Source organism: Anolis carolinensis, chromosome 2, assembly GCF_035594765.1.
Source record: "Anolis carolinensis isolate JA03-04 chromosome 2, rAnoCar3.1.pri, whole genome shotgun sequence".
Taxonomy (NCBI): Eukaryota; Metazoa; Chordata; class Lepidosauria; order Squamata; family Dactyloidae; genus Anolis; species Anolis carolinensis.
Window position 1 is genome coordinate 200,925,576 of NC_085842.1, and position 18,517 is coordinate 200,944,092.

General features: G+C 39.3%; 1 protein-coding gene across 4 annotated transcripts in view; it reads left to right on the forward strand.

Moving 5' to 3' along the window:
* The window catches only part of LOC100562246 (neuronal acetylcholine receptor subunit alpha-7), a 208,657-nt gene that overhangs the window by 46,611 nt on the left and 143,529 nt on the right, over positions 1–18,517 (forward strand). The window contains exon 2 of one of the 4 annotated variants that reach the window (XM_062974152.1): positions 5,204–5,275. The exons of 2 other annotated variants lie outside the window; for them this stretch is intronic. The gene's annotated coding sequence lies outside the window, so the exon portion shown is untranslated. Of the gene's footprint in view, positions 1–5,203; positions 5,276–14,722; positions 14,856–18,517 lie in introns of those variants that run through there. One more of the 4 variants, XM_008118698.3, reaches the window with a different exon arrangement.

An 18,517-nucleotide genomic window follows, 5' to 3' on the forward strand; every position in this document is an offset into this window, starting at 1 on the left:
AGCAGCCGCTGTTAGCTCCAGCTTCTGCCAACCTAGCAGTTCGAAAACATGCCAATGTGAGTAGATCAATAGGTGCCTCTCCGGCAGGAAGGTAATGGCGCTCCATGCAGTCATGCTGGCCACATGACCTTGGAGGTGTCTATAGACAACGCCGGCTCTTCAGCTTAGAAATGGAGATGAGCACCAACCCCCAGAGTCAGACATGACTGGACTTAACGTCAGGGAAAACCTTTACCTTTTAATTTATGCAATGCTTTTGACATGGAAATAAATAAATAAATAAATAAATAAATAAATAAATAAATAGGAAGTTTATGGGTCAACTTTTGGCCAAGATAGTCAAGTTCATTGGGATTGTTGTTATGTGTTATCAAGTTGTTTCAGACTTTGGGTGACCTTAAATCTAAAGTTTAGGGTGGGGGCCAGGTAAATGACCTTGGAGGGCCACATCTGACCCATGGGCCTTAGTTTAGGGGTCCCTGAACTAAGCAATGATCTAACTTTCTAAATCAACAGTGCTTTTTTTCTTATGCCAAATACACAGTTTTATCAAAGTTGCAGCAAGGTATGCAAGCATGTCTATTGATAGGCAAGTAGGAAGTCTTATCAAAGTTACAATAAGGCGTATGTGCCTGAACTGGCAAAAGGCAACATTATATCACACTTATAGCAAGGTCAGGATTCATAATTGTTTTCAAAACATTTTCTAAAATTAGAGAAGGCAACATTCCTACTATCTCTAGCAAGGCCACACAAGTGTGAAACATTTCTACATCAAGTAACTCCTTACTACATACAGTAGAGTCTGCCGGCCCAACATAAATGGGCTGGCAGAATGCTGGATAAGCGAATATGTTGGATAATAAGGAGGCATTAAGGAAAAGCCTATTAAACATCAAATTAGGTTATGATTTTACAAATTAAGCACCAAAACATCATGTTATACAACAAATTTGACAGAAAAAGTAGTTCAGTATGCAGTAATGCTATGTAGTAATTACTGTATTTATGAATTTAGCACCAGAATATCATGATGTATTGAAAACATTGACTAAAAAAATGCGTTGGATAATCCAGAATGTTGGATAAGTGAGTGTTGGATAAGTGAGACTCTACTGTATTAGTAAAAGCAACATTTTTTTTCTTTCTTCTCATACCCATATCAGATGTTCTAAAGGCAGTATGCCAGTGAAATCAATACAAATCATATAATACATTGTAAAAGAAACACAGTAAGAGGAAATGTTGGAATAATATTTACCAGTTTAGGAGTTCAAAACAAGTTGTTATTGTTGTGTTTCTTCAAGTTGTTTCTGACTCATGGTGATCCTAAGGCGACCCAACCCTATCATGGGGTTTTATTGACTTTGTCATTGTCTTCCTCTGAAGCTGAGAGAATATGACTTTACTCAAAATCAACCAGTGTGTTTCCATGGCCAAGGAGGGATTTGAAGCCCGGTCTCCCGACTTGTAATCCAGTGCTCAAACTATTACACCATAGTAGCTTTCTTAAAGCAAGTTACAACAGTTTGATTTCATGGAAATGCTTGGATGAAATCATTAGACACACAAATCTCAAATAAAAACAGTTATTTTAATCAGAAAGAGGTAGGTTTCAATAGCTCAGAAGGGAGGACATTGTACAATCAAAGCACCTCAGTAAATATTTATTTATTTATTTATTTATTTACAGTATTTATAACCTGCCCTTCTCACCCTGAAAGGGACACAGAGTGGCTTACAGAACACATATACGGCATACATTCATGGCAGGTTATACATTAACAAGGACAGACAACACAGAGGTAAAGGCAGTTTTCCCCATCTTATTTCTGGCATCTTGTGGAGGCTCTGCTCAACTTCAGCCATGGGGGTGCTGTTGCTCTCTCTTTCATGTTGAGAAGCTTTCCTCCTGATTGATGTCCTTAAAGGCACGTTTATACCTCCCCACTAAAAATGGTACCTATTTATCTACTCACATTTCTGCTTTCGACCTGCTAGGTGGTCAGGTGAGCAGGGGCTAATGGCGGATGCTCACCCCAACCTGGGGTCAAACTGCCGATCAAATGATTTTTCTGCAGCACAGTGGTTTAGCCTGCTGTGCTAAGCTTTGCCAATTCCTCCTTTTGAAATATCACATGTGGCACCTATTCCTTGGAAATCTCTCTTTATCCACCCCTGCTCTAGGGCAACAACTTCTCATTTATACCATTATTATATGTGATATTTTGTTGGCAGAATGGGCATAAGATGGTAAAAATGTGTTCAGATAAAGATATTTAAAATGACCATGAGACAAACTGATGTAGCTTGTGTTATAGAATAAACTTTTTAAATGTAAGTCTGAATTAAATGTAAGGAAAGGAATGGCATATAAGAGTTCCCTAGGAGCTCTTTGGTCACATAGGCATGAAGTTTTATTTTTCAGTGCATTTGGTGTTCTAGTATTACAAGGCAACTGAGAGAGACAGATGACATCTTGCTATATATCTGACAGCTGATTTGAGAAAAGGTGATAAGCACACTGTCATTCTCCCAGGACAAGTCAGTGGAAGTAGAAGAGTTGATACCAAAAGATGAAAAGCATCCACACCATAGTGCTGTACCTGTGGACTCTGAATTAAGTCCCATTGAGCTCAGAGGGGTTTATTCCTATATAGGTGACTGCAGCTTTATAGGAAAACAGTAAAAAAAAAAATTCCAAATTTCACATTTCAGCATCACAAAATCTACTGTGTGGGTTTAATAGATTTCCATAATTAATCTTTTATTCAGAAATAGCCATCCTTTTATCTGGAAGCTATTTGTTACTGACAATTTAATCATTGCTTCATATCCTATCTCCTGTATCAAGAGCAGATAGATGAAGAAAAGACTAAAGTTTTAAACAATCCACATTTTTATTCTAACAATTTTCTACTGTTTGAGGATTCTGGTATCTTTTTTAAAATGATGAGAGCACAACCAAATTCAAGATAAAACGTCAGGTCTATTGGCTTTAGTATTCTAGTTGGAAGGCATTTAGGGACAAAGGGTTTAATTGGGGCAGTGGAAGATGCCCCCCCCCCCCAAAGTTCCCTGGGGTTGCAATGTGGCCTCCTAACCCCAATAGTTTTTTTATTGTGTCAGATCCAACTTGGGAACATACTTCAAGTTGCTTCTGGTGTGAGAGAATTGGCTGTCTACAGCGGCGTTGCCCAGGGGAAGCCCGGATGTGTTGCTTGGAAGTTCATGAAGGTTGTTGTTCTCATTATCTGGTGGTCTGACTATTGCTTTCCTTCCTAGTTTGGTGGCATGGTTGGGTTTCCCATTCTTTGGAAGTTGATGCACTATCTAATCTGCCTTAATGTTGGCATGGGTATTAGTATGTGAGGGATCATTGCTCAACCGTCTTAACAGCCTCCACACCTTCTGGCCACTCCTGCCCATATCCACTGTTCTTTCTTGGGTTCAGAGATGGAGGACAGAATGCTCTGCGCTGCCTGAAGAGTTTGCTCACTAAATGGGTCTTCATTTTGGAGCCTGTAATAGTCTTCCAACAAGGCAGCTGTATGAGGAGTAATGCCCTGAAGGTAGTGTGTTCTGTAGCCTCTCGGTATGCCATGAGGCAGGTGAAAACTTTTTTATGCAGACAGGGTTTTTTAAAAGAAAGTTTTTAAGAACAAGCCAGGGGGGTGCTTTAGGGTGTTTTTTTATTTTAACTATTTTTAATCACTTTAAGTGTTTTAAATTATTTTCATTGATTTGCATGTTTAATTCTAGTTTAATAGGCTTGCAGAACATTTGTTTTATTTCTAAAAAGTATATGCACCATGATTTATTACTAGGGGTGTGTTAATCCTTCCTTGCTAAGCTCTGACTATTCAGATAGCCGCCCCCCTCCCGCCTAGCCACATCTGCAATTTTCTTATTCAGTTAATAGCAATTATGTTGTTGCCATCAGTCATTGTGTAACAGTCTGTTGTGTAACAGTGTGGTCTTATAGTTTTCTTATGGACAACAAGGGAGCCAAATTGGAAGTGAGCAAGTTCTGTAAAGTGAACAGAGTCCCCAGTGCATCTGAAGTTACAGTATGTTAGTCACGCACATCACCTGGTAGACTTCAGTAGACATGCAATCCCTTCCCATATGTATCAATTAGTAAATCCAGTTGATGAAAGGCTGCCAAAATGAGTATCACTGGAGGGATGTATTTCTGCTTTTCATGCTTAAGGAACTCCTTTTCAAGACTGGAACATTATCCCTTTACGGGAAATATAAGTTTCATTTCAGTTGGGGCCAAGGGGTTACCAAAACTCAATCAAAATTTTCTTTTCAGGTTCTGTTCAAATCCCCCAAGATCTTTCTTTTTCAGACAGTAACATAATTTGAGGAGACAAGTAAAATCTCAATTCTTTCTACTGGAACAATTCTTAAAAGTCAACTTTGCAATTCTAAATTTTGCTCATATATATTATTCAGCCTAGAAGCTTAAAATGGTCTTTAGAATTTAACTCTCTTAACTGTAGTGGAGAGATGGCGAAGACATTTTCTATCCAAAATTTGCAGATGTTTCAATGTGAGAGAAAAGCAAAATGACATACAGATGGCCCCTCTATATCCACGGATTCTGCACTCACAGATTCCGCCATCCGGGGCTTGAAACTATCTCCTTCTAATTTCCACAAAGCAAGTCTTGGCTTTGCCAATTTATGTAAGGACACCATTTTACTATTATCATTTTTACTATGGGACTTGAACATCTACAGATTTTGTTATTCCACGTGTGTGACTGTATACTGGGATCAAACTCTGCTGCATATCAAAGGCTCCCTATATTTGCGCATCTCTCAACTTGATTGTTCTTAGTTGATGAGTGTTGGAAATAGCAACCTTCTTCAAGCCTCCACTAGTTGCTTGTTATGCAGTTTTACCTTAACTTTGTTGTGGGAGGGGCTGCAGAACATGTGATCAAATCTAGGCTTGTTCAGGACTCAGACTCCATTTTAGAACAGTACAACTTTAGAAGTCAGTAGAAATGTATGCTTAGAGACTTCAGTAAAAACAGATGTATACTTTTAGAAGACTGTGGGTACAGAATGCTGTACAGAAGCTATTAGCCTTTCAGTGTAGACAGAGACTCTATTAGACTCTCAGACAAGAGAGATGCTTTGGACTATGGACTATTGATTCTAAGAAATGATGTCGTGTGTTACCTACACAGATAAACTACTTCAAATCCTATCTGTAACTGGACTGATAAGCAAAGTACCTGTATGCTGAATACATGACGTTTGTGAGTAAACCAACTATGTTACTTTTATTATAATAATAATAGTAATAACTTTATTTTTATACCCTGCCACCATCTCCCCGAAGGGACTCGGGGCAGCTTACATGGGCCCAAGCCCATAAATAACAGACATAGTAAAAACACGTCAAGCAAAACAAATCAATAGAATATATCAATAAAATAGATCAATAAAACATAGATTGAATAGAAGCATAAAAATGCATAAAAATGACTGGGTCATAAAGGGCATAAAGTGAAGAATGAAGTAAAAAAAAAAGTACCGTATATACTCGAGTATAAACCTATCCGAATATAAGCCGAGACACCTAATTTTACCATTAAAAATTGGAAAAACTTATTAACTCGAATATAAGCTGAGGGTGGGAAATGCAGCAGCTACTGGTAAATTGCAAAATAAAAATAGATACCAATAAAATTACATTAATTGAGGCACCAGCAAGTTAAATATTTTTGAATATTTACCGTATTTCAAAGAAAAACAGTAAACTAGCTCTATAAGTGAAAAAGTAGGGTCAACAAAAACAATATGGTATTAACAATAACTTAACAACAACAATAAAACTTCATTTGTAATAATAATAATAATAATAATAATAATAATAGCTTTATTTTTATCCTGCCCTATCTCATGGGGACTCAGGCCGGCTTCCAACATAGTCACAGGCAACATTCAATGCCTATGTAAACAATGCAGAGCTAGATATGGATCTATAATTACAGATACTAATTTCACACATGCATTTTCCCCTGAAACGTTTGCAAATCCTCTATATATGTGCATTTCCCTCCTGTACCTATCTAGAAATCTCTATATGTGTGTGTGCACATTTCCTCTGTAGTGTTTCCAAGCCCTATATATCTATATTCATATATATCAAGCTAGACATCTCTCTTTATATAGATAATTATATCTGCATAGGATTTGCAAAGACTTGCAAACATGTAAGGCAAACATTCACATATAAAAATAATGTATACACATAGATACAGATATACAGGTATATGGAAATCTCTAGATATCTATATGTATATAAGATTTGCAAAGACTTGCAAACATGAGGGGAAATTCATATATAAAATTTATATATAGAGAGAGATATACAAATATTTAGGTACATAGGGATTGCAAAGGCTTGCAAGGAGAAGTGCCTACATATCTGTAGCAGAGATTAACAAATATTTCAGGGGGAAATGCTTTTATAAGATTAATGGGTATATATATATATATTCTTTTTCCTGACTTGCAAGGGCTTATTTTCCTTTTCAAAACATTCCCTTGGTTAAGAGCAGGGGAGGCTTTGGAAAAACAAACACACTGATAAGGGAGGAGAGAAATATATCATATATTGCAAGCAATGGCCTCCAGGCTCTGCTGACTGGCTTGACCCCATTATAAGCCAAGGGAGGCTTTTTCAGCTGATAAAAAGAGCTGAAAAACTCGGCTTGTCTTTGAGTATATACGGTACACGAGACTGTTATCATAGGTAAGGGGCTAAGGATAAAGTCTGATTATGTTTGTCTCTTTATTTATTTTGTGTCAAAAGCATTGCATAATAAATAAGTTTAAAAGGGATAAAATAAAGGAATTATTAGTTTTAGACCAAATGTGGGCAACAGCAATTGCATTGTCTGTAGCTTTAAAGAACTCCTCCTCCGTGCATGAGGCAGGGCAATGTGGGCAAGCATACATATGAGGAGTTGTTTGTTCTGCTCCACAGCCACACAAGGTGGAGGATTTCTCCAGGTACTGCCATCTTGCCAGGTTGTCTTTTGATCTGCCCGCTCCGCTTCTGAGTCTATTCAGGGACTTCCAAGTTGCCCATTCTTGGTTTGCCCCTGGAGGAAGACCCTCATGGGGGCCATCCAATTGGAATTGCCTGGTTTAGCTGCCCAGAGGGACACCCTTGCTGCTGCTGGAGGAACACCAAGAGGAGTGGTGGTTCTCATGAAACTTTTCCTTGATTTAAGTCTACTGGGAGGAGGCTGATAGCCATAGAGTGGGTGGCTTTCACGGTGTTCAGCTTTATTTCTCTCGCAATTGGCAGCCTTGCAGCTAACACCTCCCAACAAAGGATTCCCCCGGGGGGAAGCAGCTAAGCTTTGAAGCTGCAAGGCTATTCAATGCTTATCAAGCTGGCCAATTGTAACATTCACACTTGCCTTAAATAGACAAGAGTTCTTTCTGCCACCCTGGATCTTCCACAGATATATAAACCCCACTTGCTTAGTTTCCAACAGACTTCACAACCTCTGAGGATACCTGCCATAGATGTGGGTGAAATGTCAGGAGAGAATGCTTCTGGAACATGGCCACACAGCCCAGAAAACTCACAGCAACCCAAAGATATGTATTGCTGAGGTTTTATGCTGAAGAAAGGGATAAAGATATTATAGCTGTTAAAAGTCTAAATGTTATTCTCTAAAAATAATTTGTAACATGGATACATTTATGACCTTAACATTTGCTTTTTGGTAGTCACTTAGGAAATTATCCACTTTATTTTTTCAAGTAGCTTTTTAAAAAGTGAACTAGAAATAAACTTTCTAAAACATGTTATTAATATGGTATTGTTCTCTTCCATTCTTCATACTCATTATTCTGCAAACGTTGCATATTGTTAATGAGCTATCTTTTAAAAAAAAAATTAATTAACAGATATATCCTTTTTAAAAATGACCTTTCAGATTCTGCACACATTAATGCATGTAGACACTTTAATCTGGATAAGCAGATACCTATTTTAAAGCAAAGCAGCTCTGCAACGTCTGCTATTCTGGCATTTCAGCCAGACACTTCTCAGGTCTGCTAAAACAAATGCTTTGGCTTGCCTTCTGCCATGTTTGCCTCTGATATTGCATTCTTAAATGCCTAACAGCTGAGATGTGAGATGGAAAGGACTACTGCCAGATGCGGATGAACATCTCTAATCTAGACTAGGTTCGACCATTATCCTCATTAACTCTGCATTCACAGCAGCAACACTGATCACTTTCTCTTTGTGATACCTTTTGTGGAATTCCCTGCATGCAAAACTGGGCCATCAGTTTCCATTTTTACACCAGCTGTAAAGCAACTCTCTGTAACTCATTTGCACACTTTTGCTCTATTTTGATTGACGGTTAAAGGAGCAACCTTTTGTCCTGTGACTGTCCATATGTTGACAGCTCCTATCATCCCTCCATCAAGAGCTATGTTCACTAGGGCTGATGAAGGTACGGCCAGACCACAACCTTCTATGGCCTTGATTATTGGCAATTCTCAGTGGGGCTGATCATGGGAAAACAAACTATGTATCTGTAGTCTATGTCAAGTAAAAGACTTGTGCATTATTTGTTAGTCTGCCCATTGTATAGTGACCCAAGAGAAAGATACCTGAAACACTTGATGACACAAGGTAAAGGGAACTCTATTGCAGAAACACTGCAGTTTCTGCTGAGCGACACAAACAACTGTGTAACTTACAAAGCAGCGCTTTCTGCTCTATCTGCAAAAAATAAATAAATCAGAAAGACAGAGTTAAATAAAATTGCCATCAACTGCCAAGGAGATTCTAAGGGTTAACTGGACCCTCTTTCAAAATGTATTTTAATTCCTCTGAAAACAGAGGAATTCCAGACATGAATCAATCAGGGGCAGCTGACGCCTCTGAACAAAGGATTCCCCCAGGCAAGAAGAAGCCAGGACATGAAGCTTACAAGGCCATTAGTGCTAATCAATGTGATTAATTACGACATTCACACTGGCCTCCAACTGACAAGAGTTCTTTCTCCCACCCTGGACTTTCTACCCTTGCTTAGTTTTCCAATATACCGCACAATCTCTGAGGATACCTGCCACAGATGTGGGTGAAACATCAGGGGAGAATTCTTCTGGAACATGTCCATACAGTCCGGAAAACACACAACAACCTTATTTTAATTATTGTTAACTTATATTGTTTTTGCTCTTAGTGGGAGCATGATTATGGTTTTTGTTTAGTATCTTTGGTGCCTGTTGCTTTGAGGTTACTATTGTGTGCATGTGGTGCTTTTTGTCATGGCCTTGGGCCCGTACAATAAACTATTTTGATGATGATGATGAGTGGGGCTGATGGGAGTTGTGATTTAGTTACTTTCCTTTCTGGAAAGCAGTTGAAGACTTTTTGTTAATTTTTGAGAGATCCAGCATGGTGAACTATGGTTTAAGCTTAGGCATACAACTCTAGACATCAAGGTTCAAATTTCTGCTTGACCTTGTAAATGTACCTTGGATGGCCTTAGGCAAGTCTCACACTCTCACCCCCAGAGGAGAACAGTGGAAAAACCCTCTGAACAAATCTTGTCAAGAAACCCCTTGTGATAGATTTGTCATAAAGTCGCCATGAATCTTAAGTGCACCAGGAATCTTTGATTGCTCTATTCTGATGTGCGTTATGCTTCATTTGCAGTTCCAAGAATACACTATTGTTCTATTTATTACATTTATATCCCACGTTCTTCAAGATGGTATACTTACCCCCTTTTTCATAACAACCTGGGAACTGGAGCAAGGCTAGTCACTGAATAAACTGGCCCAATTTGGACTAGAACCTGGGCCTCGTAAGTCTCAATTCCAAATTCTAAACACTATATCCCTTGGACTCTTGGAAGTGTTTTCTTTTTAGAAAACAATAGATGGCAAACCTCATTGATAATTTATCATATTGATAATTTGATAATTTATCTTGGGACAATTATATGTGTCTAGTAAATCACTAAGTACACTCTTTGGTTTTAATCAGTGCAGGGCAGATAATTGTACATTAAATGACCATAGCATGCAGAAGACAGCAAAGGCCCTTCATCAGTAAGCAGTTGTTGGGTTGGGGGCAGTTATGTCCAGGCAGGAATCCTCAGTAACACGATTATAAATGCACAAGACCATCTCTAGTTAGTTTCAACATCTCTGTGAAACAAGATAATAAATTAAGAAACAGCTTCGTAAGATCTACAGAGATATTCACAGGAACACCTCAGCAAGCAAGAGTCCAAAAGTGGCAGCTTAAAACCCAGAACCCCAATCAGTGACTTGAGACCAGATGAGAAACTCCCTCCTGGGCACACAGAAGACTAAGTGGCTTGGAAGGCGTTGAACAGACTGCGCTCTGGGACCATGAGATGCAGAGCCAACCTTAAGAAATGGGGCTACAAAGTGGAGTCCATGACACGTGAGTGTGGAGAAGAGCACCACAGACCACTACAATCTAGTCTAAGCCCTGCCACATGCACAATGGAGGACCTTCTCATAGTAACACTAGAGGCACTCAAATTGGCCAGCTTCTGGATAAAGAAAATTTAGCATAATGCCAAGTTTTTAACTTTGTGGTTTTTAAAATACATTATAACTGTATTTTCAATTTGCTTCTGACACGATAAATAAATAAAATATGTGAAACATTAAGAGGGGATGCAGTCCAGATGGGAGAGGCACCCCTCTTTTCAAGGTATGCCCCAAACTTTGATTTCTGCCACAGGTTAGCTTACCCATATTGTCAGAGTCTCAGCAGGCATTCTGAAGAAGTGATAAAAAGAAGACACTAATTTAAGATAGAAATGAATAAACTTGCCCTGATTTTTTAAATTGAATTTGCATTTTTAAGTTTAAAGAGTTTCTGTTCTGTTTATGTCAATTTCTGCTCTGTTTATGCCAGTCTACATGGCTTAAAATCAGTAGGTAGAACTGTTCCAAGCATGGAGATAGCAATGTTTGCTGGATGCCATTTCAGTGGAGTAGTGAATCTATGTTTTATTTCAAAGTTTAAAGGAGATAGCCAGAGTCCTGAACTCTATCATCAGAAGACTTTTAAAATTAGCATTAAATCCAGAAGAGAAGTAACTGCTTGGATCACATGACAGCTACCATCCACTAGTAGTTGTCACTGGCTTCCTTGTAGTTGTGAAAGACAAGATGCCTATTAGTGGGGGGAACATGGCTGGATACAAAGGGATTCATTGAAGAGCTGAGTACGGAAAGCCCCAGTCTGGCCAGGTAAAGGGTGGGCAACTTTACCAGGTCCAGAGGACTGTTTTTGCCCTTGCACAGGCATTGGCTGGATACATATCCCTATTTTTTAAAGCCTCAAACACATGGCACCGAACAGTTTGATCAAATTTGTAAAAAAATATCAATATTGTGAACCTTCTTGGCATATAAAGGGGCCATAGTAAAAAGGAGCCACCTGTGGCACAGTGGGTTAAACCCTTGTGCCGGCAGGACTGATGGCTGAGTTGTTGACCTAAAGGTTACTGGTTCGAATCCAACCCTGGGAAAGCGCGAATGAGCTCCCTCTATCAGCTCCAGCTCTATGCAGGGACATGAGAGAAGCCTCCTACAAGGATGGTAAAAACATCAAAACATCTGGGCGTCCCCTGAGCAATGTCCTTGAAGTTGTCCAAATCTCTCACACCAGAAGTGACTTGCAGTTTCTCAAGCTGCTCCTAACATTAAATAGGGGGGGGGGGGAGTGCAGAACTTGCTGATTGGAAGGTCGGTGGTTCGAATCTGCGGACGGGGTAATCTTGTGCTGTTAGCCCCTGCTTCTGCCAACCTAGCAGTTTGAAAACATGCAAATGTGAGTAGATCAATAGGTACTGCTTCAGCAGGAAGGTAATGACGCCCCATGCAGTCATGCCAGCCATATGGCCTTGGAGGTGTCTACGGACAATGCCGGCTTTTTGTTTTAGAAATGGAGATGAGCACCACCACCCAGAGTAGGACTCAACTAGACTTAATGGGAAACCTTTAACTTTATTCCTGTCAAATAAAGATTGTATTGGTCCCCTCCTTGATTGCACAAAGCTCAAAATAACTCACATTCTTTTCTTTTTGAAAATCATACCAAGCTGGTTTTCTCTCTAAAATTGTTGTTGTAACAGGTTGTTTTTTTATCTGTCCTGGGAGGCAAAATAGGCTTTGCATGTGCTACCTGCAGGCTTTCAGTGGGTGATTTTTAAATCAATTTTCCCCTCAGCAGGACAAGTGTCAGGGCTCATGCTGAGGGCCTTGCCTCGCTACATGTGACTCATGGGATACATTGTTTCCTCCTCTGAAGAGAGCTGCCAGTTTCAATTTCTCCCACATTCCTTTTAAAAAAAATGACTGAAAGATTTTGAGTTGCTACATTCTTATTTTTAAAAAGTAAATAGAACACAATTTTCATCCAACGTTTGGTGAAACTTCAGGTTGTTCACTATGTGTGTACGAATGTGCTCACCTGCACACCTGTCTGTGATTTGGGGATGAAAAGATCTGGCAAGGATCATAGTTTCAGATTTCAGTGGTACAAGTAGTGAGGAGGGATTACTTCCACGATCTAAATGCCAGCTCTTAGATTAATTTCAGAGTAGTGATTACACTTTTTTTTGCCTAATAAGCAAACATGTTCCCACTAACAAGAGATGTTTCTGAGAAAATGCGATATAAGACATTATCCCATGCAGCCTCTCCATTTCTAAACACTTCAAAAATGTTAAGAAAATGAAGTACAATGGAGCCCATCACCATGACACAGGGAGACTTCCCCCTTGTGTTCATCATGTTTTGTCAGGGAGGTGTTTTAAAAGTGTGAAGAAACAGGAGAGTGGGGGGGGGGGGGGAGGGAGAGACAGACAAAAATCATCTTCTGAACTCATGATTCAAGCGGAAAAAGCAAAAAGTAGGGAGAAATATGTGGGATGGGATCTGTCAAATTTGGCCATGTAGAATCGCTTCAGTGATGTGGAGTAATGGGCATTCCTATGGGCAGTCTCCTACCAAGCATTGACATTTTCCTCCCCAAATCCTGCTTTGTGAGCCTGGCATAATAATTTTTGAAAAATCAATTTTTCAATTGACATTTTAAGATATCACCACTTTGTTTTTCCTGTCATTTCTCCTTCATAGTAATCTTGTCTCCCGAAATTGTGCTACTGCTAGCTTTGTAACTTTGTTTTGAACTTCCACAATTGAGTGTAATGAGATTGAGTCTAAGAGGAGTCCAGAGAGGAGGAGTCTGACTTAAGAACAATGACTCGGGTCTACTCGAGAGTGGCAGAATTGGAGTGGATGGTTTCAGGAGAAATGGCAAGAAAGATCTGAGAAATGATAATACTGTATTTGCAGTACTGTTCCAGGCCACAAGGGGGCACTAGAAAGAGAAGGATAGCCCATTTCCGGGGGAGAAGTTTGAAGGAATTAAACTCATTTCCCTCTGCTTTCCTGTTGTTACCCCCACCCATGTCATTGTTGTTGAAACAACCATTGTTTATGATATGGGAAAGGGGGAAGGAATAACCAGTGAAAATAGGTAACCCCCCCCCCCCCCCACATAAAATGAACTATACTTCCTTGTCTAGGTCTCATTTTGGAGTCAGCCCGGATAATGAAACAGTACCCAATTTACTTTCTAATGTGACACAATGCTACAGCAATATGACACCCCCCCCCCCCCCACCCCTTCATGGGATGAGGTCCTTAGGCTGAGATGAGATGAGGGTGAGTTCATTCCTTCCACTTAAATCTTACCCAGTGCTCAGTATTCACGGAGGTCATGAGATTATTATTTTTCCCCTGCTAGTTGCTTTCATCACAAATGGCCATGGCCACATTTAACCTTCAAATGAGACAAAGTTTGCAGCTGAGCAAAGAGCCCCCTGTTGTATCTTGTTATGTCTTCAGACCAATTCAGCTGTTAAGAAAGGGCACAGTCTTTATAGTCAGGGCAGTGCCAGTCCAGAAATACATCAAGGAAATTACATGTTTGAAAAAGTTTTTGGCCGTAACATTGTCCATAATAAAAGGACTAGGGAATCCTCCTTCCTGGCACATTGTTTTGCTTTCTTGTATTATTCCATTTTTTAAAAAGCAATGAGGAATCTCTATATGTTTTATTAGAAACAAATGTCACTTAAGGAAACAATAGCCAGAGCTCCATTTGCCAGAAACTAATTTAGAGTGTTTACTCAAAAGTAAGTTTCCACTATATATAATGGAGCTTGCTTCCTAGTAAGCATATTTATAGCAAGTTCTTTTTCTAGGGTGCTAGGAATACTGTAGCTCTGAGATAATAAGCTGAGGTTAAGAAAGTTGTTTTTGACTACAACTTCAATAATCCACATTCAAAATAGCCATTGGTCCAGCTGGGAGCAAGATCCTGAAAATTGTCATCCAAAAAAGGGAACTTTCCCATATTGTCTCCATTTACCCCAAATAGAACTTCAATTTAGAGGTGTTTTTTCTAGATTAGTCTAAAAAAGTATGAAATCTTGTGTTTTCTTAGATTGGTTGCTGTGATATATATATATAGATAGATAGATAGATAGATAGTATATTCCATTCTTTTTGGAGAACTGCTGGTAGCAACTTCTTTCAAATTTCTTTGACAGCCCTTTGGTTTGAAAGGCATTTTTGCTCCTGTCTGCATTCTTCCTTAGGTGTATGTAAGAGTGCGAGAATGGACATGGATACTGCTCTTCAAGTAAAGAAACTTACTGTATTAATCCAATGGAAAGACATACAATCCGCAGCTCAAGACATGTTGATGACCATCAACTGAGTAATTGTGAGGTGTGTGTGTGTGAAGGGTGGGGCTGGGGGAAGATAAAAAGGGAAGACATAGAGAGGGAAGGGGAGGAGGAAGACATGTCAGAATGCGAGGAGAGGCCTTTGAATCTTTCTGTGAAGAGGATGCAATAAAAAGACTATTGTGAACATCTTGACCAGCTTGCCTGCTTTTGCTTCAAGATGGTCATACTGTGTTTATGTTACCCACATGGCAGATAAAAGGCTTTCAACATGCATGCCAGAGCTTATGCCACTCCTTTTCCAATGGAAGAACAACAAAATGCCACAGTGTATAATACAAAAATCCAAATCAAGCACTAAAACACACATGCACAAATCAAAAAGAGAAAGAAGGGGAGAAGAGAATGATGCCTGTATCCCTATATCATGGAATTAGAAAGAAACTCACTTGAGAGTAGGAGTAAAACATGGCACTGAAAATTGCCAGACTACAGTCTGTTTGACTACTTTTAAAAGAAACTAGGAACTACAGCTATGAATACCTCAACCCTCAGCAACCTTGCCACACATTTGCCCTCTCTGAAGGTGTCTACAGTTAAAGCCGCTGCCACCTCAAAAGAGGGTGGTTTTTCCAAACTCTGGGAAGATACATTGCTTAACAAAGAATTATGACCCAATCTTGCACCACAGGCTGTAATTCCCCAGATTATTGAGAAGAAGCCCACACCTGTCAAACTGTTGATAAAATTGCTGTAGAATTTATTTATCTTGCACTCCAGGTCTGGAAACACCTATGACCACCACACCACACAAGTATCCAGGAATATAATCAATCACTTTATTGTAAAACACATAAAATTATATGAAAAAAAGCAGAAATAAGAAAAACAGATACATAATCCAAAAAGATTCAGCAACAGGTGAAAACCAAACAATAACCCAATTGTCTCATAAAGTTCCAAAGGTGACAAAATCCGGGAAGAGCCAGAAATCACAGTTACAGCATAAGTCCACAAGCAAGAAGGTATAACTAGTAAAAACTTGAACAGGAATACATGAACAGGAACATGGAAAACTTCCAGGATATTATAATCCAAAACTAAAGCTTGACTTGAACCAAGAACGAGAGAACTCAGTCTTAGCTTCTCACTCTAACACAGCATTGCCTGAACTGACCTTAAAGTAAACAACTTGTTGTTTAATAGCCACCCATGAAAGCATTATGTCTTCTGTGAATTTTCTCCCCAACTTTTCCACGTAGTCTTTCAGCCCTGTTTTCAGTACTGATTTGATTGAGACTTTTGTTGACCTCTATAGCTACAGGTTGTTTCTTGTGGAAACCTTCCTTATCACTCAGCTCTTCATTCAATTCCTTATCTTCTATTGCTACTTATGACATCTCGGCCTGTCCTTGAGGCCCTGCGCTTTCCAAGCCAGTTTTCTCACTGAGAGAAACATCATTTCCCAGACCTGAATTTCCCAGACTGGAGAGCCCATCACTTTGTGCCACAAGAAAGCCCACAATCTTTTCTAAATCCTTAGTTAACCCATCAGTTTCTAGCTGATCTACAACAATTTCCCCTAATTTTGCATTAGCTACTTCTTATTTAGGGAATAGTTAATATAAGCTTAGCTTTTGTCTAAAGGAAGTCTCTGTATTCAATATTCATAATTAACCTGGAACCTTCATAGCAGGTAATCATTAGTAACTTGAAAAAAAGATGAGACAACAGCTTCTTCTATAGGGAATGAAGCCACAAATGCTATTATTGTGCACATTTTAATTGACCTTCCAAGTTATGTTCTTAACACCTATGACCCATCTGCACCAGTGAAGCTATATTCCCCATCATTTCCCAGTTTTTGCATTACGTAATAACCTACATTATACTTGGTGTGCGTGTGCAGTAGCTTTATTGCATGTAGTATATTCATTGGACTTGTGCCTCCAGTGGCAGCCTTAACTGAACTTTAACACTGGTCACTGGCAATAAAGCCTCAATTGGGCTGGCTTTCCCTTGCCAAATGTTGATGCTTTAATATCCAGAAATGAAATAGGCTGTTTGTCTCTCTCATTTATCATAAATATCCATTGGGACCTGAAGGTGAGATTGAGTAAAGAAAAAATTGAGTTCTGAAGGTTATGATCAAAGTCAAAATTCTTCCATAAGTAATGAATTGCTGTTCTAATGAAAGAGGGGGAATATTTAAATACAGGAGAAAACACTTTTCAGAGATAGATAAAAGGGTTATCCTCTCAGAAAGGGATATTTGTGGAATAGCCCCCCCCTCCCCCCGTTGCCATCTTTAAAAGCAAAAGTAAAGTTGCAGATATTTATATGAGTGCTTGTAGTTGTAGACAAGTGCCAGAATTTTGGCTGCACCAAAGAACGAAAGCAGATGGAACACATATCTGTAAGGATTAAATGGCATATGGCGATTCTTTACATTCTCTGGAATCTGGGAAACACACAAAGAAAGCCGTATGTCCTGCACATGTCAGCCAAAAAAGATAAAATATCCTGCATTTTGGTAAGGCCATTTAGGGCTGCATACTTGTGCTTCAGAGCATTCCCATGGGTTTAAAGGAAACTATTCCAGAGAACAACAAATGTAGATTAATCTTTATAGCCTCAGTGCAATCCCATGTACCACTGGTGGTTGGAGGTTCTGCTGCAGGGATGGCAAATATACTCCTGATTTTACTGCCACTTTTTCTTCAGTTGCTCTGAGCTAAATGCGAGCTTTTCCAGCACTAAATCTATGGTCCAGAATCAGGAGAGTTCTTACTCAACCTGAAACAGTTGAGTGGTAATATTAAAGAGTGGATGTCCACCATGGTGTATCTGCTTAATGTGAGAATAAAGCCAATTGAGCAAAACAAGATTTACCTTTGAGTAAATAATCTTGCCTTGTCTTCCCACATATAGCAGCATGGCACACTTCTTCCAGACATGTCTTGGTGGTTTTTGTAATGAAAAGGTGTAAGACTTTGAGTATACTTTGGGTCCAATCTATTTTTGAGGCCGTATCTCCTCCTATGAACCGGCGCGGGCATTGAGGTCTGCTGGGGAGGCCCTTCTCTCAGTCTCACCACTGTCTCAAATACAGTTAGTGGGGACGAGAGAGAGGGCCTTCTCGGTGGTGGCACCCTGGCTCTGGAATGCCCTCCCTAGAGAGATCAGGCTAGTCCCCTCACTTCAAGCCTTCCATTCCAGTTTAAAAGCATGGCTTTTAAAACAAACCTTTGATTTTACATAGATTTTTAGGATTAGTCTGAGGACTTACTGTTGGCGTCACATCAGCACAGAGCTGTGTCAATTGGAAACAACTTGTTTTTATTCACAGCGATGACTGCATTTTATGAATTTTAAATGTTGTAATTATGTATGTGCATGATTGTAATTCTATGGTTTTATCATTTTAGATTTATGTATTATCTACATGTGGCACTTCACTGTATTTTGTTAGCTGCCCCGAATCCCTTCATGGAGATTGTGTCAGAGTAGAAATAAAATTTATTATTATTATTTATTATTACTGAAATGCTTCTCTGGGTTGTTAAAATTACTGGTCTTCTTTGTTGATTTGGGTTGCTTCTCCAGAAGACTCCATTTAAAAGCCCTTTAAAAATATGTAATGATATAAAATGGCAAATCCGCACTCAGGGACCTTTTATTTTATAGTTAAAATTTGTTCTTGTA